Source organism: Macaca fascicularis, chromosome 19 (assembly GCF_037993035.2).
Source record: "Macaca fascicularis isolate 582-1 chromosome 19, T2T-MFA8v1.1".
Taxonomy (NCBI): Eukaryota; Metazoa; Chordata; class Mammalia; order Primates; family Cercopithecidae; genus Macaca; species Macaca fascicularis.
The window spans coordinates 44,952,972-44,978,822 of record NC_088393.1 but is presented as its reverse complement, the minus strand read 5'-3'; the positions used below and the strand labels follow the sequence as shown (position 1 = coordinate 44,978,822).

Genomic DNA, 25,851 nt, shown 5'->3' with positions numbered 1-25,851 from the left:
GGGGACTCAGGCGAGACCACGGAGCTCGTCTACACCAGGCTGGGATCGCCCCCAGCCCCGGCACAGAAGTCTGCATCCAGCAGGAGCTCAGCTCACTGAAAGAGTCACCGATTCCTTCTCTCGGGAGAAATGTCCTCCATTTTTCTCAGTCCCTCAACACCCGGCCCACTCTTTCTTCACAGTTAGGAGCAGACAGGTAAACATTTCAGGGAGAAGAGGGGGGAAAAAAAGAAAACCAAAAAAAACAACTGTCTAACTCCGGAGAGGAAGAAACATGATTAACTTTCTTGGCAAGTCATTGCCACATTTAACGAACATCGCTCACCTGAAAGACTCCCCGAACACGGCTCTCATCACAAAGTGGGCAGGTGGCTGTCAGGGGAGCCCCAGGTGGGCTCCTCCTGTCCCGGGTCCTCCCAGGGCGAGGCCACCTGCCTCGGCTCTCCAGGCCGACCTCGGTGGTGCCCACCCCCAGCCCGCTGTGGGTGTCTGGAATGCGGAAACGGGAACCTGCCGTGCCAGCTCCTAACAGCGACTTATTCAACAGCCGCAGGAACACGCCAGCCACCGGAGTTCCCCAGGAGATGGCTGGTCCGTCGTGAACAGGCGCGTTCCCAAAGAAAGCTGTTTTGCCAACAGTCCCTCTGGGGGAGGGAAAGAAAAGGCCTCCTTACTCATCAGACACGTGGTCTGAGGAGTCTGAATGGACTTGAGAGAAAGCTCAAAGGTAACAAAGGCGGCTCGCCTGTTACCTCGGATTCAGACACAGCCACCTGTTCACTGACCGAGCCAGGGCTGGACTTGTGCCCACACCATCCCCTGCCCTGAGCTTGCGCCTGGATGCTTCATTCAGAACCGTACAATCCAAAGGCGGGCTCCTTGGCCCGTGCAGAGGAGGCGCTAGCTCGCAGAGGCAATGCAGCTTAATGATTAAACGCGGTCGCTGGACTCTTCCAGCCGCTTTGGAAGCACAACCGAACAGCTTCGGCTGGCTAATAACAACAACCACAACAGGAATGCTCACTGCACAAGGGGCTGTTCTAAGCGCTGCATATGAATTCTCTCTTCTAACCCTCCCAGCGACCCTCTAAGGAGAAACTATCAGCATTCTTATTTTACAGATGAGAAGTTGAACGAACAAGTCACAGGCTGGAGGTCACACAGGAAGAAAGTGCTGGGGTGGGGATCTAACCCAAGTAGAGTGGCTCCAAGGTTCCAGTTTTTAACCACTACTTTATTTATTTATTTATTTATTTATTTATTTATTTATTTAATTTTATTTTGAGACAGAGTTTGGCTCGGTCACCCAGGCTGGATGGAGTGCAGTGATGCAATCTCGGCTCACTGCAACCTCCGCAGCCTTCTGGATTCAAGCAATTCTCCCGCCTCAGCCTCCCAAATAGCTGGGATTGCAGGTGTGCGCCACCACACCCAGCTACTTTTTTTTTTGTATTTTTAGTAAAGACAGGGTTTCACCATGTTGGCCACGCTGGTCTTGAACTCCTAACCTCAGGTGATCCACCTGCCTTGGTCTCCCAAAGTGCTGGGATTACAGGCATGAGCCACCGTGCCCAGCCTTAACCAGTACTTTAGATCTCCTCTTGCAAGGAGAAGCAGGTGCTCCCACTGGGCCTCAGTTTCCTCATGTATGAAATGGGATGAAGAGTCAGTGAGAGCTTTATTATTATTTTTGTAGAGACAAGGGTCTCACTGTGTTGTCCAGGCTGGTCTTGAACTCCTGGCTTCAAGCGATCCTCCCTACTTGGCCTCCCAAAGTGCTGGGATTACAGGCATGAGCCACTGTGCCTGGCCAAGTGAGATCTTTATGGTGGGCACTGTGCTTGTGGCTCACAAAAACGCTCAACAACTATCAGCTGCACTTATCACATGCTGCCCTCAGAGTCAAACAGGTCCACTTTATTCCTTCACAATACCGACTAATCAGCTCATGGCCAGAGTTTAAATTCCAGGCAGCTGAAGGAAAAGAAATTAAGAAAGGCTCTTACCATGCTTCTTTTCATCCACACACACAAATATAAACAGAATGTCTATTCTGAGTCAGGCACTGGGACACAGTAGTAAACAAAAACCACATAAACCCTGCCCACAGGGAGCTTATAGTCCCCTCTGAATGAACTGGCACCGAATATTCAAAGATTAGCTGATATATCTTGTACTGAGCGCTGCTTTGGGTCAGATGCTGTAGTGGTCTAAGCATGTCACGTGCTTTCATGTATTCGAATCCTCCCAACAACCTAGGAGGACAGTACCGTTACCAGCTCCACCTTACAGATACGGAAACTAAGACATGCAAGGCTAAGTGGCTTGCCCAAAGTAAAACAAGGAGCCCAAGATGGATCCAGAACTTGCACTCAGCAGTCTGGCTCAGAACCCACACTGCATTCCTCAGCCTTTTGCAGTCTCAAAGGGTGATGGCTTTACAATGTGGACACGAGCAGTACCAACAGGTATCCTCAGGAAATTTCAGTCTGCAAAAGGGATGGTCACTCTTCACAGATCTTTTTCTTTTTCTTTTTCTTTTTTGATGAGGGGGGGCAGGATCATCAAATTATATTTATTACAAGTCACATTTATGCTGGGCACAGTGGCTCACACCTGTAATCCCAGCACTTCGGGAGGCCAAGGAGGGAGGATCCCTTGAAGCCAGGAGTTCAAGACCAGCCTGAACAACAAAGTGAGACCTCGTCTCTATGAAAGATTAAAAAATTAGTCAGGCATGGTGGCATGCACCTGTAGTCCCAGCTACATGGGAGGCTGAGGCGAGAGGATTGCTTGAGCCCAGGAGGTTGAGGCTGCAGTGAGCCATGATCACACTACTGCACTCTAGCGTGGGCGACAGAACAAGACTGTCTTTAAAAACAACAAATACATACATACATAAAAAGTCACATTTAATATGTTAATAGCAGAGGCCACATTCTTAGGCACTTACCATATGCTGGCCCCTGGGGGTAAGCACTTGACAGGCATCCTCTCCTTTCATCCAAGGATGACCCTCAGAGGCGGAAACTCAGTCTTTGCATGGAGGGGAAGGAGGAGGGGGGAGGGATTCAGGAGCAGAGAAAGGAGTGAGACCCAGGTGCTTCTGAGCAGAGTGAGTGCTCTCAAAGACTGCGCACTCGGCCGGGCGTGGTGGCTCAAGCCTGTAATCCTAGCACTTTTGGAGGCCGAGACGGGGGGATCACGAGGTCAGGAGATCGAGACCATCCTGGCTAACACGGTGAAACCCCGTCTCTACTAAAAAATACAAAAAACTAGCCGGGCGAGGTGGCGGGCGCCTGTAGTCCCAGCTACTCGGGAGGCTGAGGCAGGAGAATGGCGTGAACCCAGGAGGCGGAGCTTGCAGTGAGCTGAGATCTGGCCACTGCACTCCAGCCAGAGCGACAGAGACTCCGTCTCAAAAAAAAAAAAAAAAAAAAAAAAAAAAGACCGCGCACTCTAACCTTCAGACTGCTGCCTCATCACTCAACTCAGGTTTCCCTGAATTGTCAGACAAAATACTTGGTATTCCAATAAGATGCAGAGTTCTTATGGTACAGGGACTCTGTGCACACAGTTTCAAAGGTGGGCATGATTAGAGAACAAAAGGTAAGTCATGATTCAGGTAATTACAAAACAAAGTTGGTAAGAACGATGACAAAAATGCATGGACATTATGTTTTCACTCTGTTCCACTTATTTCTGCAGCAAATCCAATTGTCTGCCTACCCAATATCCCTCCCCCTTTCCCAGTCCTTTCCTAAATGGTACTCTGATTTTATTCCTGTAGCCACTCTCCTCCCTGTGCTACCTACTTCAGGTGAGGCTGGCCGCTGGCCCCAGGCCCCAGGCCCCAGCCCCAGAGGGTCAATCCTAATTGGCCCTTGGCTGGTTTCTTGGGCAGGGTCACGTATCACAATGCTGGCCAATGAGATATGAGGGAAATCTGGGAGGCAGGGAATCAATGAACGGTTTCCTCACTCTTAAAGAGATACACAGCGAGTGAGAGATGCCCTCTTTCTGCTGCTGGATGTGGCCCTGTCAGTGTGTGCCAACTGGAGCCCTGGCAGTCATCTTGTGGCCACGCAGGGAGTCTAGGGACCCAGGAGACACACCATGGATGGCAGGGTGGCTTGAAGGAGAGGAATGGGATCCCTGCAGGCATTGGGAAACTGCTTAGTCAACTCCTGTGCTGCCTACCTACAGGCTTGTTATATGAGATCATAAATCTCGTTATTTCAGGCCAATTTCATTCGGGCTTCCTATTAGAGTAGCTCGCGGTTCTCAAAACGTGCTTCCTGGACTAAGGGCACCAGTGTCACCAAAAATGCAAATTCTCAATCTAGACTTACAGAATCAGGAACTTACAGAATCAGGAACTTACAGAATCAGGTGGGGCCCAGCAATCTCTGTTTTACCTAGCCCTCTGGGGATTCTGATCCTTGCTAGGGTTTTTTGTTTGTTTTTTTGTGACGGAGTCTCACTCATTCTGTTGCCCAGGCTGGAGTGCAGTGGTGCAATCTTGGCTCACTGCAACCTCCGCCTCCCAGGTTCAAGCGATTCTCCCGCCTCACCCCCCTGAATAGCTGGGACCACAGGTGTGTGCCACCACACCCGGCTAATTTTTGTATTTTTAGCAGAGATGGAGTTTCAACATGCTGCTCAGGCTGGCCTCAAACTCCTGGCCTCAAATGATCCACCTGCCTTGGCTTCCCAAAGTGTTGGGATTACAGGTGTGAGCCACCGCGCCTGGTCTTGCTGGGGTTTGAAAACCACTGCAGTAGCACATAGAGCTTTGGAGTTAAGATACAGCTCTGGAGTCAGACTGCCTGAAGCCAAATCACGTCACCATGCTGATACACTGTTGGTGGGAATGTAAATTAGCTCAGCCACTGGGGAAAGCAGTGGCTTTTGAAGATTCCTCAAAAAATTAAAAATAGAATTACCATTCGACCCAGCAATCCCATTACTGGGTATCTACCCAAAGGAAAAGGAACGGTTCTACCAAACAACACCTGCGCTTGTATGTTCATCGCAGCGCTATTCACAATAGCATGTGAATCCACCCACAAAGCCATGGAATCAACCCCGAGGCCCGTCGACGGTGGACTGGATAAAGACAATGTGGTACATATATACCATGGAATACTACACAGCCATTAAACGAGAATGGAATCGTGTCTATCGCAGCAACATGGCTGTAGCTAGAGGCCAATATCCTAAGTGAATGAATGCAGAAACAGAAAACCAAATATCCCACGTTCTTACTTCTAAGTGGGAGCTAAACATTGGGTACACAAACACATACCCCATGTTCTTACTTCTAAGTGGGGGCTAAACATTGGGTACACACAGACACACACACACACACTTCATGTTCTTACTTCTAAGTGGGAGTCAAACATTGGGTATACACACACACAGCCCATGTTCTGACTTCTAAGTGGGGGTTAAACATTGGGTACACACCCACACCCACCCCCACACACACACACTCCATGTTCTTACTTCTAAGTGGGAGCTAAACATTGGGTACACACACACAGCCCATGTTCTTACTTCTAAGTGGGAGCTAAACATGGGGTACATACCCACACACACACTCCATGTTCTTCTAAGTGGGAGCTAAACATTGGGTATACACACACACACACACACACACACACACACACACACACACACAAAAGAACAATAGACACTGAAAATTCCAAAAGCCAAGAAGGAACGGGGCAAGGGTTGAAAATCTGCCGGCCGGGCGCGGTGGCTCACGCCTGTAATCCCAGCACTTTGGGAGGCCAAGTGCTGATCACCTGAGGTCAGGAGTTCAAAACCAGCCTGGCCAACAAGGTGAAACCCCATCTCTACTAAAAAATACAAACAAAAATTAGCCAGGCATGGTGGGGCAGAGGGGGGAGGGGGTGGCACCTGTAGTCCCAGATACTCGGGAGGCTGAGGCAGGGAGAATTGCTTGAACCTGGGAGGCGGAGGTTGCACTGAGCTGAGATTGCGCCACTGTACTCCACCCTGGGTGACAGAGCGAGACTCCATCTCAAAAAAAAAGGAAAAGAAAATCTACCTATTGGGTACTCTGTTCACTATTTGAGTGACGGGATCTGTACCCCAAACCTCAGCATCACACAATATACTCATGTAACAAACCTGCACATGTATTCTCTGAATCTAAAAAAATAAAAAAATCACGTCACCACCTTTTTCTAGCTGCCTGACCTTGAACAAGTTATTCAAATTTAGTTGCCTCATCTGCAAAGGGAGAATAGTATCTTCCAGGGCTGTCGGGAGGCTTAAAGGAGTGGCTTCATGTGAAGGGCCTGGCACAGTCTTGCATGCAGCAGACGCTACATACATTGCCTACTTGCTGCTGCAGTTGTTGCTGCTGATGCTATTATTACCGCTTGCAGCCAAAGGCTTACCAACTGGCACAACTTCCCGACTGAGCTCTTCCAAAGTTGGCACCGTATCTCCTTTAAGGTTATTTCACCCCCACCCGCTCCCACAGGACCAAGACGAGTGCCCTAGGGTTCCACAACGACTTGCAAATCTCCCATCGCTACAGGGAGGTGCGCGGCTCCTCAGGCCTCCTCCCCAAGCCTGAGCCACCTGGTCCCAGCACAGATTCCCACAGACACCTCAAGCTGGGTGCTCTGCCAGCTACTGTGCTTGGTGACTGATCCAGAATGCCCACGAGTTCCAGAGAGCATCCCCACCACGTGAGCCACACCAAACATCCAGCAAGAGTCCGCGGGTGCCCCTCCCTCTGGGAGCTGTGCTTTCAAAACTGGTGGTACCAAGATGCAGAAAGGCAAAGTGTCTACCATCATAAGCCAGGTGAGGTCCCCGTGGGAAGGGGCAGCCTCTTGTTGGGCTTAATAGCAAGCCCCGGTTTGACACTACAAGTTGGGGCAGGGGTTTTCACGCCCTGGTGTCACAGGCACTGTTGGGCCTGTCACTGAAAGAGCACAGTGAGATGCAGGAGGAACTGGGGGAGGACTACCAACTCTTTACGGCAGGAAAGCCTTGGCCAAATTCCTCATGTTCCTGAGAGCCTCATTTTATGAGGCTGAACCTCATAAAATTGCCAATATTCAACCATTCTTGATCCACAAAAGCACAATGTCAGGCAGTTCGACCTAATACAAGACAGGAAACTCCCTCAAATAATGTCAAGGAACTGGTCGCCAGCAGGAAACTGGAATGGCGGTGGCCTCTTGGGAAGGGAACTGGGTGCCCTATTTTTGTTGCTTTGGTTCCATATACGTGTGGTCACTAGTCAGACTTTTCAAAAATGTAATAAATCGGCCGGGCGCAGTGGCTCACGCCTATAATCCCAGCACTTTGGGAGGCCAAGGCAGGTGAATCACGAGGTCAAGAGTTTGAGACCAGCCTGGCCATCACGGTGAAACCCCGTCTCTACTAAAAATACAAAAATTAGCTGGGCGTGGTGGTGCGCGCCTGTAATCCCAGCTACTCAGGAGGTTGGGGCAGGAGAATCACTTGAACCTGGGAGGCGCAGATTGCAGCGAGCTGAGATTGGGCCATTGTACTCCAGCCTGGCAACAGAGTGAGACTCTGTCTCAAAAAAAAAAAAAAATGTAATCAACCCTGAAAAATCTTACCTTCTCAATCAGAGAAAAGACAAACCTGTGCAGGTCCCTAAGAGATCTGCAAATGTCTCCTCTCTACCCTCATTCCTCCCACTCTCCCCCGCTCACTCTGCTCCAGCCATGTGGGCCTCAATCTTACCAGGCCCCTCGCCTCAGGGCCTTTGCACTGGCTGTTCCCACTCCCTCACCTCCTTCAGGTCTGGCCACCTTTTCAGGGAGACCATCCCTGGCCACCCTTCCCAAAATTTCAACACCCTCCACCTTAATGCAGTCATGTGTTGCATAACACTGTTTCAGTCAACGATGGACCACATTTACAAGGGTGGTCACATAAGAAGACAATGGAGCTGAAAAATTCCTCTTGCCTAGTAACATTGCAGCCACAGGGAGGTCTGAACGCCATGCATTACTCACCTGTTTGTCATGACATTGGTGTAAACAAACCTACTGTGGTTCCAGTCATGTAAAAGACAAGGTAACATATACAATCATGTATAGTTCATAATACTTTTTTTTTTTTTGAGACACAGTGTTACTCTATTGCCCAGGCTGCAACCTCTGCCTCCTGGGTTCAAGTAATTCCCCTACCTCAGCCTCCCAAGTAGCTCAGATTACAGGTGCAAGTCACGTCGCCCAGCTAATTTTTGTATTTTTAGTGGAGACAGGGTTTCACCATGTTGGCCAGGCTGGTCTAGAATTCCTGACCTTAGGTGATCCGCCCACCTCAGGCTCCAAAAGTGCTGGGATTACAGGCGTGAGCCACCACGCCCGGCCCGTGTACAGTACATAACACTTGATAAGGATAATAAATGACTATGTTACTGGTTTACATATTTACTATATATATATATATATTTTTTTTTTTTTTTGAGACAGAGTCTAGCCCTGTCACCCAGGCTGGAGTATAGTGGCGCAATCTCAGCTCTCTGCAACCTCTGCCTCCCGGGTTCAAGCTATTCTCCTGTCTCAGCCTCCCGAGCAGCTGGGATTACAGCCTCCTGTCACTATGCCGGGCTAATTTTTGTATTTTTAGTAGAGATGGGGTTTCGCCATGTTGGCCGGGCTGTATATATATATTTTTATTGTTATTTTAGAGCGTGCTCCTTCTACTTATATACAAAAAAAAGCTGTAAAACAGCCTCAGGCAGGCCCTTCAGGAGTTATTCCAGAAGAAGGCATTGCTATCATAGGAAGTGACAGCTTCACGTGTGTTACTGCCCCCAAAGACCTTCCAGTGGGACAAGAGATGGAGGAGGAACCGTGATACTAATGATCCTGGGGAGGCGTAGGCTCATGTGTTTGTGTCTTAGTTTTTACTAAAAGCAGCTCAGAAATCAAAAAAATAAAAGTAGAACATTTTAAATTTAAAAATAGAAAAAAGCTTACAGAATAAGGATATAAAGAAAATATTTTTCTACAACTGAATAAGATGTGTTTTAAGCTAAGTGGTATTACCACAGAGTCAAGGCAGGGCACGGTGGCTCATGCCCAGCACTTTGGGAGGCCGAGGCAGGCAGATCACCAGAGGGCAGGAGTTCGAGACCAGCCTGGCCAACATGGTGAAACCCCATCTCTACTAAAAATACAAAAAAAAAAACAACAACGAAAAATAGATTACAGTTGGTGGGTGCCTGTAATCCCAGCTACTGGGGAGGCTGAGGCAGAAGAATTGCTTGAACCCGGGAGGCAGAGGTTGCAGTGAGCTGAGATTATGCCACTGCACTCCAGCCTGGGTAACAGAGCGAGACTCTGTCTCAAAAAAAAAGAAAAAAAAAAAACCCAAAACAGTTAAGAAATTTAAAAGTTTACAAAGTAAACAAGTTACAGTAAGCTACGGTTAATTGATTATTGAGGAAACATTTTGTAAAACAAATTTAGTGTAGCCTAAATGTACAGTGTCCGTTAAGTCTACAGTGGTGTACAGTCCTGTCCCAGCCTTCCCATTCACTCACCACTCACTCACTGACTCACCCAGAGCAACTTCCAGTCCTGCAAGCTCCATCCACGGTTAAGTGCCCTGTACAGGTGCACCTTTTAAAAAATCTTTTATACCATATTTTTACTGCACCTTTTCTACGTTTAGCTACACAAATACTTGCCATTGTGTTACAACTGCCACAGAATTCAGGGCAGTCACGTGCGTGTAGGTTTGTGGCCTAGGAGCGACAGCCTACTCCATAGCGCCTAGGTGTGGAGGAGGCTGTGCCATGTAGGTTCGCAGCAAGTACACTCCATGAGGTTCACACAATAAAACAGCCTAACAACACATTTCTCAGAACATAGCCCCGTTGTGAAGCCATGCAGGACTGCTCCCTAGGCCCTTTCCCTGTTTAATTTCTGCCGCCTCGCGCTTATCACCAGCTGACATGGTGCGTGTTTTACTTCTTTATCTTGTTTGTTGACTGACTCTTCCACTTCAAGGTGAGTCCCAGAAGGGTGAGAACTCTTGGCTGTTTTGCTCATGGCTGCACCCTGGTATCTAGAACAGTGCTCCCCTCACTGAGGACTTGATAAGTTTAAAACTCAAGGCCAAGGCCGGGCGCGGTGGCTCAAGCCTGTAATCCCAGCACTTTGGGAGGCCGAGACGGGCGGATCACGAGGTCAGGAGATCGAGACCATCCTGGCTAACACGGTGAAACCCCGTCTCTACTAAGAAATACAAAAAACTAGCCGGGCGAGGTGGCGGGCGCCTGTAGTCCCAGCTACTCGGGAGGCTGAGGCCAGAGAATGGCGTGAACCCGGGAGGCGGAGCTTGCAGTGAGCTGAGATCCGGCCACTGCACTCCAGCCTGGGCTACAGAGCGAGACTCCGTCTCAAAAATAAATAAATAAATAAATAAATAAATAAAACTCAAGGCCAGGCTCAGTGGCTCACACATGTAATCCCAGCACTCTGGGAGGCCGAGGTGGGTGGATCACAAGGTCAGGAGATCGAGACCATCCTGGCTAACAAGGCGAAACCCTGTCTCTACTAAAAATACAAAAAATTAGCCGGGTGTGGTGGCACGTGCCTGTAGTCCCAGCTACTCAGGAGGCTGAGGCAACAGAATCACTCGAACCCAGGAGACGGAGATTGCAGTGAGCCAAGTTCGCACCACTGCACTCCAGCCTGGGCGACAGAGTTACACTCTGTCTCAAAATAAAATAAAATAAAATAAAAATCAAGGCCAGGCTCTGTGACTTACACCTAGCACTTTGGGAGGCTGAGGTAGGTGGATCTCCTGAGGTCAGGAGTTTGAGACCAGCCTGGTCAACATGGCTAAACCCCGTCTGTACTAAAACAAATTACAAAAATTAGCCAGGCGTGGTGGCGGGCACCTATAATCACAGCTACTAGGGAGGCTGAGGCAGGAGAATTGCTTGAACCCGGGGGGCTGAGGTTGCAGTGAGCTGAGCTCGTACCAGTTCACTCCAGCCTGGGCAAAACGCGAAACTCCATCTCAAAAAAAAAAAAAATAAAAGTCAGATTCACGGCATCAGCATTTGGGGTTTGCTGCCCTTAGATCCAACATGCAGTCCACACTGGGAAATATACACAAATCAAGCCACCTATACTGAAGACAGAGCTCCCGACATTCCCTCCACACTAGACTCACCTGAAAGCCTCTCTACTGAAAGAACTGCAAAAAGTGCCTTGGAAAGAAAAAGAGGCCAGGCATGGTGGATCACGCCTGTGATCCCAGCACTTTGGGAGGCTGAGGCAGGAGGACTGCTTGAGGCCAGGAGTTCGAGACCAGCTACGACAACATAGAAAGAGCCTGTTTCTACAAAAATATTAAAAAATTATCCAGGCGTGGTGGCATGTGCCTGTGGTCCCAGCTTCTTGGGAGGCTGAGGTGGGAGGATCACTTGAGCCCAGGAGTCTGAGGCTGCGGTGAGTTGTGATCGTGCCATTACACTTCAGGCTGGGTGAAAAAAAAGAGCAAGACCTTGTCTCAAGAAAAAAAAAAAAAGAAAGAAAAAGAAAGGACAGAGATGAAGATGGTGCTGGGGGTGGAAGTTTATGGAAGCTAGAGGGGGTGCAGGACTTCCCCCGTCTTCCTCCCTGCAAACCAACAGCACAGCACAGAGAACAGGGCACCAGAGAAGAGAGCTCACCATCAGATGCAACAAACGGTGCCAGCACTGGCAGGATCCGACCAACCAGCGCTCCTGTTCCCATCAACCATCTCTACCCACCAGGCAGCACACCATCAGGAAAAGCCCCCAAACGCTCCCCTCTTTTCCTGCCACCTCCACATAAGAATTTCACCACATACTCATGTGCTGTTGTTCCAGACCCCCAAGGCACAAACGCAGTGATGGGAGCGGGGAGCGCACGCCGGCCGTGAAGGCCTAGCTGCTAGCTTGATGAGAAAATACCATCAGGTCCCAGGCACTGTCACAAGCTGCATCTTGCCCCTTTTCTTCTTTTGTCCAGAGTCAGAACTGAAAGGGGCACGTTTCCTGCCTCCTGCCGCGATGTTGTGGGCACACCAAAGACTGGATTCCGGTTCGTGTGGGGCCTCAACAAAGACCCACCAGACGAAGGCCGGGTGTCAGAAGATCTGTGTACATCTCTCATGAGGGGAGGGTCTGAGGCTTTTTGTTGAAACAAGTCCTTGGAAAAAATGTGGGAGGGACCCCACAGGCAGGTGCTAGTGGGAAACAGATCTCAGGGAACAGGGACCTCAGTAAACCGACTCGAAGGCCAGTGCCACAGTGTTTGCTGCTCAGAGAAGCCGGGGCTGCTGAGGCCTGGCCGGGTGTTCCCACTGCTGCCACACATGGCTTTATCAAAGGGGCTTCCAAAGCATTGGGCCAAGTATTGGCTGATATAATAGAGAAAAAAAAGCAAACATTTGTATTATATAAGTGGACTGAGCAGAGGCAGGGAATTCCCCCGTATGTACACTTGAGCTTGAAATACACAAATGCTGGGTGAAATTTGTTGTACTTGTTTTTAACTTTTCATGAGGATACATTTCAAACACATCAAGGCAAAAAAAGAGTAAAATAAACCCTCACTGTCCGGCTTCAATAGTTCCAATCACGGGCAATCTTATTTCATCTCTTATTCACCCATGCACACTTGAGCCCCTGCTCTCTCCGCCTGTCTGTATTATTTTGAAGGAAATCCTAGACAGCTTAACAGTTTAATCCTAGATATTTCAGCATGAGCATCTTACAGATAGGGACTTTTTAGGTTAGGTATGGTGGGCTCATGCCTGTAATCCCAACATTTTGGGAGGAAAAAGGGAAGATCACTTGAGTCCAAGAGTTCAAGACCAGCCTGGGCAACATAGAGAGATCCCATCTCTACAAAAAAAATTAAAAATTAGCTGGGCATGGTTGTGCATACCTGTAGTCCCAACTACTCAGAAGGCTGAGACGGGGGGATCGCTTGAGCGCAGGAGGTAGAGGCTGCAGGGAGCTATGATCGTGCCACTGTACTCCAGCCTGAGTAACAGAGTGAGACCCTGTCTCCAAAAAAAAAAATTACAAACCAAGAAGCACTGGCCAGAGAGGTATTAAAGCCTCAAGGCCCAGCCAGGCGCAGTGACTCTTGCCTATAATCCCAGCACTTTGGGAGGCCAAGGCAGGCGGATCAACTGAGCTCGTGAGTTCGAGACCAGCCTGACCAACATGGAGAAATCCTGTCTCTACTAAAAATACCAAATTAGCCGGGCGTGGTGGCACATGCCTCTAATCCCAGCTACTCGGGAGGCTGAGGCAGGAGAATTGCTTGAATCTGGGAGGCAGAGGTTGCGGTGAGCTGAGATCGCGCCATTGCACTCCAGCCTGGGCAACAAGAATGAAACTCTGTCTCAAAAAAAAAAAAAGCCTCAGGGCCCAAAGGGGCCTGGGAACTGTTACGGCCCCCACCCCAACACAGGGGCTCAGAAACCACATGTGGAGTGGGGAGGCTGGAACTAGTGAGAATGGTCCTGCTTGTCTGCCCCATCTGTTCGTCTGTCCGTTCACGGAAAGACCACACAGTGAGTGTTTAAGAGCCTAGACTCTGCAGCCAGTGTCTTGCACAGGAATCCTGAATTTGAGACTCACCAGCTCTGTGACTTGAACTTCTCTGTAACTCAGTTTCCCCTGATGAGACATGGGAAAAACAACAGTACCTACCCCAAGGAGTGGTTCTAAGGATTCAATGAGGTATTATCTGAGAAGCACTCAGAGCAGTGCCTCCTACATAGTAAGAGCTCAGTGAATGCTGGCTCGTATCATTAATTCAACAGAGACTTACCGAGCATCTCTGACATGCCAGGCACTGTCCAGCAGTTGGAGATAAGTGTGGTGAGCACCACCTGGGAAAAGGAACCAGCTGAGAATCTCCAGCACCTGCCCCGTTTGGGTAGGAGGCCAGGATTCATCCTGCACCTGAGACCACCAAAAAGTCTAGAACCACGACTCTCATAGAGTTAACAGAGGAAACCACTGTGATGTCCCTTCCCTGCACCCCAGCCACTGGCAATGTCTTTGGAGCACAGCAAGGGTAAGATGCACTCACACGCTAAGCTCTGCTGTTGCTTCCACCAGAGCCCACAGCACCCACCTGAATACACAGCAATGAGGGCCAGAGTCAGCCACACGAAAGGCTTCACCTCCAAAGCAGCAGTTTGTTTATTTATTTATTTATTTTGAGACTGAGTCTCGCTCTGTCGCCCAGGCTGGAGTGTAGAGGTACAATCTTGGCTCACTGCAACCTCTGCCTCCTGGGTTAAATTGATTCTCCTGCCTCAGCCTCCCAAGGAGCGGGGATTCCAGGTACCCACCACATACCTGGCTAATTTTTTTCTATTTTTAGTAGAGATGGGGTTTCACCATGTTGACCAGTCTGGTCTTGAACTCCTGACCTCAGGTGATCCTCCCTCCTCATCCTCCCAAAGTGCTGGGATTATAGGCATGAGTCACCATGCCTGGCCCCAAAGCAGCAATTTAGAAATGAGCTTTCAGGCCAGGTGCACTGGCTCACGCCTGTAATCCTAGCACTTTGGGAGGCCAAGGCAAGTGGATCATGAGGCCAAGAGATCAAGACCATCCTGGCCAACATGGTGAAACCCCATCTCTACTAAAAATACAAATATTAGCTGGGTGTGGTGGTACACACCCGTAGTCCCAGCTACTCGGGAGGCTAAGGCAGGAGAATCACTTGAACCTGGGAGGCAGAGGTCGCAGTGAGCTGAGATGGCGCCACTGCACTCCAGCCTGAAGACAGAGCGAGACTCCGTCTCAAAAAAAAAAAAAAAAAGAAATGAGCTTTCAAACAGGCCAAGACCTTTCATTGCCTTCCTCAGTCTCCCTGCCCACACCCCTCCCAACTCCCCAAAATCCCTCTCTCCTGGGAGGTAAGGTTCCAGGTTCCAGCCAACCTAGAGGTCAATTTAAGGAGTGGACCTCTCAATCATTCAGTTCTCAAACCAGCACCCCAGCACCAACGTAAACCTAGAGATCAACGCTGAAAATTTGGGACTTCTTTTTTTTTTTTTATTGAGCAAGGGTCTTGCCCTGTCACCCAGGCTGGAGTGCAGTGGCACAATCACGGCTCACTGCAGCCTTGACCTCCTGGCCTAAAGCAATCCTCCCACTTTAGCCGTCCATGTAGCTGGGACCACAGGCACATGCCACCACACCCAACTAATTTTTTAATTTTTTGTAGAGATGGAGTCTTGCTTTGTTGCCCAGGCTGGTCTCAAACTCCTGGGCTTAAGCGATCCTCCTTCCTGGGCCTCCCAAAATGTTGGATTACAGGTATGATCTTCTACCACCAGCCTGAGAATCGATTTTGTGCAACAAGTCCCTCCTATGCTTTTCATTGCTCAAAACTCAGACCCTATCCCCCTTAAACACCCTCCAATGCAGCATATGAAACAGGTTTAAAAGTATACACTCTGTACCTGAGCTCAAATGCTGCCTCTGCCACTTCCCAACTTTCAGCAAGTGACCTCTCATTGCCTTATCTCAGCTTCCTCAACTGTGAAATGGGAATAATCATAGTCCCTGGCACCTCCAAACACAGGTAACACCCACCAACACAAAGCACAGTGCCAGGCACATACAGCAAGTTTGATGGACAGTAGCTCTTTGGTTAGCTATAATTGCTTGTGATAAACCTGCTTTTCATCATACATCTGCCCTTATCCACCAAGATAAAACAGGGGTGGCAGGTCTGATCTGTCAGTGAACTACCGCCTTTGATTTACACCTGAATCTCATACCCTTGGCCCGTGCTGTCCGACGTGGTAGCCATTAGCCACATGTAGCCACCAAACGCTTGAAACATGGCTGGTACAAACTGAGATGTGCTGAAAGTGTAAAATACATATTGTATGTCAAAGGCTTAATGTGAAAAAAGGGATGTAAAATAGGTCACTAATAATTTCTATATTGATTACACATTGAAATTATGTTTTAGATGAAATAAAATACATTATTAAAATTACTTTCCTCCTTCCTTTTACTTTTTAAAATATGGCTACTAGAAAATTTTTAATTACATATATGAGCCTCATCAGTGGCCCACATTATATTTCTTTCTTTCTTTCTTTTTTTTTTTTTTTGGAGAAGGAGTCTTGCTCTGTTGCCCAGGCTGGAGTGCAGTGGCACAATCTCAGTTCACTGCAACCGTCACCTCCAGGGTTCAAGTGATTCTCTGACTCAGTCTCCCAAGTAGCTGGGATAACAGGCACGTGCCACCACACCCAGCTAATTTTTTGTATTTAAGTAGAGATGGGGTTTCACCATGTTGGCCAGGCTGGTCTCGAACTGAACTCAAGTAACCTGCCTGCCTCAGCCTCCCAAAGTGCTGGGATTACCGTGCTCGGCCCCACATTATATTTCTACTGGACAGCACTGCTGTGGGCCTTTGAGAACCAGTGTCTTACTCAACTTTATACTGTCAGTGTCAAGCATGGAGCCTGGCACACAGGGTAGGTGAAGAAATGTTTCACAGATGGACAGATGAAAGATGCTCGCCATACTTCCAGTCTTTTTTTTTTTTTTTTTAAAGAGACAGGCGGTGTGATCATAGCTCACTGTAGCCTTGATCTCCGGGACTCAAGGTGTGGGAGTGCCTAGGCTCAAGTGACCCTCTCACCTCAGCCTCCTGAGTAGCTGGAAGTATAGGTGCACATCACCAGGCCTGGCTAATTTAAAAAATTTTTGCAGAGATGAGGTCAGATGCAGTAGCTCACATCTGTAATCCCAGCACTTTGGGAGGCCAAGGTGGGAGGATCACCTGAGGTCAGGAGTTCAAGACCAGCCTGGCCAACATGGTGAAAACCTGTCTCTACTAAAAATACAAAACTTACCCGAGTGTGGTGGCAGGCACCTGGAATCCTAGCTACTGGGGAGGCTAAGGCAGGATAATCATCTGAACCCATGAAGCAGAGGCTGCAGTGAGATATGATCACACCACTATACTCCAGCCTGGGCAATAAAGTGAGAATCTGTCTCAAAAACAAAAACTTTTTGTTTTGCAGAGATGGGGTCTCATTATGTTGCCCAGACTGGTCGTGAACTTCTGGCCTGAAGTAATCCTCCCACCTCAGCCTCCCAAAGTGCTGGGATTACAAGCATGAGCCACCATGCCCACCCAATATTTTTAGTCTTAAAAGCACCCACTACTGTCCTCACATCTAATCAGGGCTATTCTTCATTCAAAATATTTAGTAACCCATAAGGCCTAGGCTGCAGCAAATCAAAGTACACACAGGTCATGGTGCTGGAGCAGGGACCTGGGGCCCTTACAGGTCCAGGAATCATTGTCTTAGTTGCTGGGCCATAGTGTGATACTTTAACAGTCCACACGGCTAGTGTGCTTCAAACACCATTTCCAGCTGGGTGCAGTGGCTCACATCTGTAATCTCAACATTTTGGGAGGCCGAGGCCAGCAGATCACTTGAGATGAGGAGTTGAAGGCCAGCCTGGCCAACATGGTGAAACCCCGTCTCTACTAAAAATACAGAAATTACCTGGGAGTGGCGGTGGATGCCTGTAACTCCAGGTACTCAGGAGGCTGAGGAAGGAGAATCGCTTGAACCCAGGAAGCAGAGGTTGCAGTGAGCCCAGATCACACCATTACACTTCAGCGTGAGCTACAGAGCAAGCCTCCGACTCAAAAAAAAAGAAAAAAACACCTTTTCCAGCCAAGTCCCAAGTCCCCTTGCAAAGCTCACCCAAAGGAGACACCCTGCTCCCTCAGACACTACACTTTGTTTCATGCTAACCTGTGCCTGGTATGGCAATCAGTCAGTCTTGTTCTACTTGACAGGCTCTGCTGGAGGGTCTTTAGTTTTGAAACCACCACCAAACCATCCCTGTCTCATTGAGAGCAAAAATGATGCCACAACATCCCAGGCCGCCCCTGCTGCCACATGAATTGGGTACTAAACACAGTCTAAAGTGCTTTGCATGTCAAACAACAAGGACACGAAATGCTGTGTCCGCTTCCTCAATTTGCCTCTGCCTAGTAAGGAGGGCCTGGGAAGAGAGCTTAGAATGTAGGTAAAGAGCATGGAGGGCGGAATCAGTTTCCTCACCTGTAAAATGAGTTCGATCAAGTTGATTACTTCATTGGACTACTGTCAGGATTAACTGAGGAATGTGTGAAATGCTTAGAAGAGCATCTAGCACAGAGTAAGCACTAGGTAAGCTGCTACCATTATTACTATTTTATAAAAAAGTAGGCCAGGTATGGTGGCTCGTGCCTGTAATTTCAGCACTTTGGAAGGCCGAGGGTGAGGATCACTTCAGCCCAGAAGTTCAAGATCAGCCTGGGCAAAACGGGTCTCCACAAAAAAAAGAAAAAATATGGCCGGGTGTGGCGGCTCACACCTGTAATCCCAACGCTTTGGGAGACCGAAGTGGGCAGATCACCTGAGGTCAGGAGTTTGAAACCAGCCTGGCCAACATGATGAAACCCTGTCTCCTCTACTAAAAGTACCAAAAAAAATTAGCCAGGTGTGGTGGCACATTCCTGTAATCCCAGCTCTTTGGGAGGCTGAGGCAGGAGGATCACTTGAGCCCAGGAAGCGGAGGTTGCAGTGAGCTGAGATCATGCCACTGCACTCCAGCCTGGGCGGCAGAGCAGACCCTTCACAAAAAAAAAAAAAAAGAAAAGAAAAGGAAAAGAAAAAGAAAAAGAACTTAAAGTGGTATAAACTTGAAAACTAGGAATTTACCCTTCTCCAGTCACACTGATACTCTTTATAGCAAACTCACTCCCACCTCCGGACCTTAACACTTGCTGTCCCCTCTGCCTGGAACGTTCTTTCCCCAACTTTTGGCATAGCCAGTGCCACTGCTCATTAAGGTCTCAGTTAACATGACTCTTCAAAGAGGCCTGGGAGGTCTTCCCTGACCATCCAAGCTAAAGTAACCACTGCCATCTTGCCCCATCAGCCATTTTCTCTCCACTTACCCTGTTAAATTTTCTCCATCACAGTTAAAACTATCTGAAGAGGCAGGATCAGGATTTTTCTTTATTTAAAAAAAAAAAAAGAGGCTGGGCCCAGTGGCTCATGCCTGTAATCCCAGCACTGTACAAGACCGAGGTAGGTGGATCACCCAAGGTCAGGAGTTTGAGACCAGCCTGGCTAACATGGCAAAACCCCTCCCCTACTAAAAATGCAAAAATCAGCGGGGCATAGTGGCGCATGCCTATAGTCCCAGTTACTCGGGAGCCTGAGGCAGGAGATTGGCTTGAACTTGGAAGGCAGAGGTTGCAGTGAGCTGAGATTGTGCCAGCCTGGGTGACAGCGAGACTCCATCTCAAAAAAACAAAGTGAAGTGATCCTGTTTATTGCATGTCTTCCCGGGCTAGAATGGCTAGAATGTAAACCCTAGGACAGCAAGGATCTTGTCTGTCTTGTTGACTGCTGAATCCTCAGTGCCTAGAATAGGACCTGGTACACAGCACGGTCTCAACACATCTGTCAACTCAATAAAATAAGAATAGTAGCTAACTGCACAGGGCTAATGACATCCCAATGTGCTGAAAGTCTTGCAGACATTTCATTCAGTCTCCAACGACCCTCGAGATAAAGACTACTATCACACCCATTTTGCCAATGAACAAAAAAGTTCAGTGCACATCTTCCAAGTTAGTGGCTATATTGTGATCTGAACTTGGTCTGCCCGCCACCTAAGCCACCCTCCAACGGTGGCACGCTTCTTGCAAATATGAGGAGTGATATTTCCCACTGACGCTCCACCACCAGTCCCTCACCCCCACCACCCACTGTGGTCAGGCCACTTTACTGGCTCCTATCTTCCTGGGCAAATCTCCTCCCTTCTTTCAGGTGCAGCTGGATCCCTTGCCCTAGGCCCCAACATCTTCAAGCGGGATCCCTGTGATACAACTTTTTCTTATTTCTACCTGGTGTTTCAAATGATTGAGTTGACTCTTCCTGTGAATTACTTTGAGTTTGAAAGATCACATGTAGGTTGAGGTGGGAGGATCGTTTTGAGGCCAGGAGTTCGAGACCAGCCTAGGCAACATAGTGTGAGACCCTATCTCCACAAAAATTAAAAAATTAGCTGGGTGTGGTGGTGCACACCTGTAGCCCCAGCTACTAGGGAGGTTGGGGTGGGAGAATCACTTGAGCTCAGGGTTTCAAGGTTACAGTGAGCTACGATGATGCCACTGCACTCCAGCGTGGGCAACAGAGTGACCCTGTCTGTAAAAAAAAAAATCACAGCTGTCCCTGCCCTGAAGGCTTGATGCAGATGATCTTATGGAACCTCTCAACAATCACCTTATAAGGAAGACACTTGTATCATCCCCATTTTCAGATAAGGACACTAAGGCCCAGAAGGACACATGACTTGCCCAAGGTATCACAACAAGTATAGGGTAAAGTCACAGTGTGAACCCGGACCATGTGGCCCCAGAGTTTATGCTTCAGCCACTAGGCCATGCTGCCTATGTGAAAGGATACTTTTTTTTTTTTAAATTTCGAGACACAGTGTCACTCTTGTCACTCAGGCTGGAGTGCAGTGGCACAATCTCGGCTCACTGCACCCTCTGCCTCCCCGCCTCCCCGGTTCAAGCAATTCTCCTGCCTCAGCCTCTCAAGTAGCTGGGATTACAGGTGCTCATCATCACGCCTGGCTAATTTTGTATTTTTTTGTTGTTGTTTGTTTTTTGTTTGTCTTTTTTTTTTTGTTTTTTTTGAGATGGAGTCTCGCTCTGTCGCCCAGGCTGGAATGCAGTGGCTCAATCTCAGCTCACTGCAAGCTCCGCCTCCTGGGTTCACACCATTCTCCTGCCTCAGCCTCCCTGGCGGCTGGGACTATAGGCGCCGGCTACCACGCCCAGCTAATTTTTTTGTATTTTTTAGAAGAGATGGGTTTTCACTGTGTTAGCCAGGATGGTCTCAATCTCCTGACCTCAGATGATCTGCCTGCCTTGGCCTCCCAAAGTGCTGGAATTACAGGCGTGAGCCACCGCCAAGGATACTTATTAGATGTGTGTTTGCTGAGGTAAAGAAATCTCAGAGGAACGACGTAAAGGTCCAGCAGTGGGGGAATGCTGGAATAAAGCATGGTCCCTCTACACTGAAGAATGTGGGTACAGCTGCTGAAAAGGATAAGCCAGATCTATATGTAATGACTTGGAAGGACATGCCCAGCCATTAATTGAAAAAATTGGGTTACAAATAGGTGTAACTTGATTTCTACCCCATCCTTTTTTGGGGAATGGTATGGTAGGAGGAAGAAAACAGTCGATACACACACACACGCACATACACACATACAGACATAATCAATATAAGCACAGAAAAAGGTAACTGAGGCATCGGCCCAAATCACAAGGGCAGAGAACACATCCATTTTGTTCATTATGCTATCTCCAAAACCTAGCAATAGATACTTAATAGATACTCACTGTCTGAACAAATGGTTATCTCTGGGTACATGGGATTTTGGAGTGGAGGGTGGCAGTAGGTATTTTCCCTACATCTCTGTACTGTTTGACACATTACAACAAGCATGAATTTCTTGCATAACTTTTTTTAAGCTAAATTCAACCCAATCACATACATACACACACGCACAAAATGTCATGACCAGAATAGTCCTAAAAAAAAGGAAGCAATAGGCTGGGCACAGTGGCTCATGCCTATAATTTCAGCACTTTGGGAGGCCAAGGTGGGTGGATCACCTGAGGTCAAGAGTTCGAAGCCAACATGGCAAAACCCCATATCTACTAAAAATACACAAATTAGCCAGGCATGGTGGCACGTGCCTATAATCCCAGATACTCAGGAAGCTGAGGCAGGAGAATCATCTGAACCCAGGAGGTGGAGGTTGCAGTGAGCCGACATCATGCCACTGCACTCCAGCCTGGGCCACAGAGCAAGACTCTGTCTAAAAAAAAAAAAAAAAAAAAAAAAGGAAGCAATATCAGTCTTGAAGAATACACAAATGCACAAACTTGTCCAATAGACTCTCATTTTTTTTTTTTTTTTTTAATTTCTGAGAGAGGGTCTTACTCCGTCACACAGGCTGGAGTGCAATGCTGCAATCACAGCCCACCACAGCCTCAACATCCCGGGTAGCTGGGACTAGAGATGTGTGCCACCACACCTGACTACTTTTTTGTAGAGATGGAGTGTCGATACGTTGCCCAGGCTGCTCTCAAACTCCTGGGCTCAAGTGATCCACCTGCCTCAGCCTCCAAAGTGCTAGGATTACAAGCATGAGCCACTGCACCCCACCAAATAGCCTCTCATTCTTGTCCTTACAGCTAAAGACAAATTCTTTTTTTTAAATTAATTAATTTATTTATTTATTTTTGAGACAGAGTCTCGCTCAGTCGCCCGGGCTGCAGTGCAGTGGCGCGATCTCGGCTCACTGCAAGCTCTGCCTCCCGGGTTCACGCCATTCTCCTGCCTCAGCCTCCCGAGTAGCTGGGACTACAGGCGCCCGCCACTATGCCCGCCTAATTTTTTTTGTATTTTTAGTAGAGACGGGGTTTCACCATGTTGGCCAGGATGGTATCAATCTCCTGACCTCGTGATCCGCCCGTCTCGGCCTCCCAAAATGCTGGGATTACAGGTGTGAGGCACTGCGCCCGGCCCAAATTCTTTATTTTAAAGGAAATGATTGTTGAATTATTTTGTTAAAATGTAAATACATTTAATTTAGATTTTCAAGTTACTAAATCTATGTTTGAAATATATCAGTAAAATATATTTTACAGCAAAAAAGAGAGGCACCAATCACTGCACATTCTAAATTCCACTTTTGATTTACCACCTAACAACTGCAATGTCTGAAAGACAGACTCGCATTTAACTCTTAGATATTCATTCTACACAGACTGCCGAAAAGCCACGTGCTGCTGTCACTAGTCATGGAGAATAACCAAGATTTTTTTTTTTTTTTTTTTTAAGCCACTGCTTTATTTCTTCAGGTTAAGGGAACAAAATGCTTAGGTAAATTTGGTGGCCATCACAAATGTGATTGAGACCACCGGTTTCTATCATCAAATGAAATCACAATGACAGGTTTCTGACAATAAACTCAATCTAAAGGGAGCACTAATAAACGCTCTTCCCAGGCTCTTCTTGGGTGTGTGGTATGTGTGCTGCCTCCTGAAATGCCCAGGATGGCCACCCTCCCACACGGGATATTCTAAGCCGCTGACACCATCTAACTTTTCTGAAAGAAATTTACAACTCAGCCAGTCTGTACCAGGCTAAAATCACAGAACTGGGTCCCCTGAAAGCCAGGCTTTCATGCCACATCCACAGTCACTGCTGTCCAGTCAAGTCTATAATGTCTTCTTGCCCTTATTAATACATATGTTACATAGGTTTACCTATGTTAATCCCTAATGACTTAACCTTGTCATGGCCAGGCGTGGTGGCTCATGTCCTACAATCCCAGCACTGTGGGAGGCCAAAATGGGTAGATCACCTGAGGTCAGGAGTTCGAGACCAGAATGGCCAACACGGTGAAAACCCCATCTCTACTGAAAACACAAAAACCAGCCGCACGTGGTGGCGGGCACCTGTAATCCCAGCTACTCAGGAGGCTGAGGTAGGAGAATCGCTTGAACCCGGGAGGCGGAGGTGAGCTGAGATTGTGCCGATGCACTCCAGCCTGGGCTACAGAGCTACAGACTCCATCTCAAAACAAACAAAGAAACAAAAAACTCAACCTCGTGAGAAAAGGCCACCACCTCGAGGAGCGGAGGGGAACTTTCAGTGCCCATCAGATGGGAGACCAATATGGGCCAATGAAATGGTGTTCCTATGAAATAGCAGATTCGTCCTTCTTGCCTGTCGACTGGACATGGGAAGGCAGGGGAAGAGCAACTCCCAGGTTTCTGGCTTAGGCAACCAGGTCTATGCTGGTGCATTTGCCAAGATGGTGACTACTGGTTTCAGAAGGAGGAGTTCAGGTTGGACATGTTGAGTTTATGGTGCCCAAGAAAGCCACTAGGGGCATCGAAGAAGCACAGGCTCCACATCTGGAGCTGGAGTGCAGGGGACACAGAGGCAAGAGCTGGCAGCATTAAGACAATAATTAAAGCACTGGAGTAAACATACTGGCTCTATGGGGAGGGGTGTGTGAGCAGGGGACCGCTGATGGCAGGTCAGTCCCATTTCTTCTTAGGCCTTTCTACTATAGTGTGTTCCATAATTTAATCTTTGGTGAGTAAAATTTTGGGCGGTGGGGAGAATAAAGAAACACTAACCTTGTGACCACTCTGCCATGTAGGTACAAACAAGCAAAAAGGGCCTATTAAAAAAAAAAAAAAAAAAAAAAAAAAAAAAAAAAAACAGCAAGATGCATTTAATCATTTAATAAGCACTTACTGTGTGCCGGGTCTTGTGCAAAGCACTAAACATGAATTATCTCCTGGAACCATCCAAACAATCCTGGCACAAAAGTCCTATGACTACCATTCCACAGATGGGACACTGAGGCTGGGAGCAAACGTGTGGGGGAGCTCAGGGCTGTCATGTCACAGCCCACAGTCAGGCAGTCTCTGGGCCAGATGGAGAATATTGAAGAACAATTATAATACATAAGAGCTGCTACTTAGTGAGAGATGGCGCTGGACTAGAAACACAATCTCAGCAAATCCTTACAACCCTTTGAGAGTGATCTTGTTATTATCTCATTTTGGAAATGAGGAACCTGAGGTAGTAGGATGTCAAGTCAACTGGACCAGTTCTGAATCTGGCCCTCGGGGGAGACCAATACTACAGCCAGAGCCCCACCCTCAGAGGGTCTCTGGGCCACTAGGAACACGCTTAATAAACGGTACCATTTACTGAGCATTATGTGCCAGCTGCTGTGCTAAGCACTTTACGCATGGTATTCTCACTGCATCCTGAAAACAACTCGACGAAGTGGTTACTACTTAAATCCCCATTTTATAGATAGGGAAGCCAAGGCACAGAGAGGTGAGGACAGTTGCTCAAAGTCACACAGCTGGTAAATGTTCAAATTTGAACCTGGGGTCTCTCTGCCTTCCAAACCAACGCTCTTAACAAAATTATCTCGGTTAACAGCAGCTAGCCTGCGTTGGGTGCTAACCATGGACTCACCTCTTTACATGCACACACTCAACTAATCCTCACCCTATGCAATCGATAACATCTTCACCTCATTTTTCGGAGAGCTAACAATAACCCCAACACGTAGTAAGTGCCTCCTATGTGCCAAATGTTTTATTCTATTATCTCAAAAGAATCTCCGCCAAGACACTCTCCTACTCCGTTTTACTGCAGGGGAAATTGAGGTTCGGCGCGGTTTCCCCAGATCGCAGCTCCCGAGCGGCACAGCCGGGACGCGAATCCACCGCTCCCCGCCTCCAAGCTCTTCCCCACAGCGCCGGGGTGCACGCCTGGAAAGTTGAGCCATGCAGGCACAAGTCCGGCTGGGTCCGGAGGGCGCGAGTCCCGGCGCCGCCGCCCCCCACGGCCAGTACCCACACCCGGCCGTCCGCCCGCGCTGACCCTCGGGGTCCGGGCAGCCACCGATTCCCCGCCACACTTGCGCGAGGCCGACCCCGCACCCGGAGCCACATACCTGACGTCTGGGCTGCCCGCCCCGCGGGCCCCACGACTGCGGCGTCGGGCTCCGCGCCGCTCGCTGGAGACGCCGCCAGCTCCGGTGGCCCGAGTGACTTCCAGGCTGCCCACTTCCAAGCCGCTTCGCGCGCGTCCTCCTGGGAACTGTAGTTTCGCCCTAGCCGGCCGCGAACTGAAAAGAGC

General features: G+C 48.5%; 1 protein-coding gene across 4 annotated transcripts in view; it reads right to left on the bottom strand.

Annotated features, from left to right (window-relative positions):
- The window catches only part of SIPA1L3 (signal induced proliferation associated 1 like 3), a 310,244-nt gene extending 284,428 nt beyond the window's left edge, over positions 1-25,816 (bottom strand). For 3 of the 4 annotated variants that reach the window (XM_005589068.4, XM_015441297.3, XM_045380076.2), the window contains exon 1: positions 25,667-25,816. The gene's annotated coding sequence lies outside the window, so the exon portion shown is untranslated. Of the gene's footprint in view, positions 1-325 lie in introns of all 4 variants that reach the window. The other variant, XM_005589067.4, reaches the window with a different exon arrangement.
- Positions 25,817-25,851: the final 35 nt, after the last annotated feature.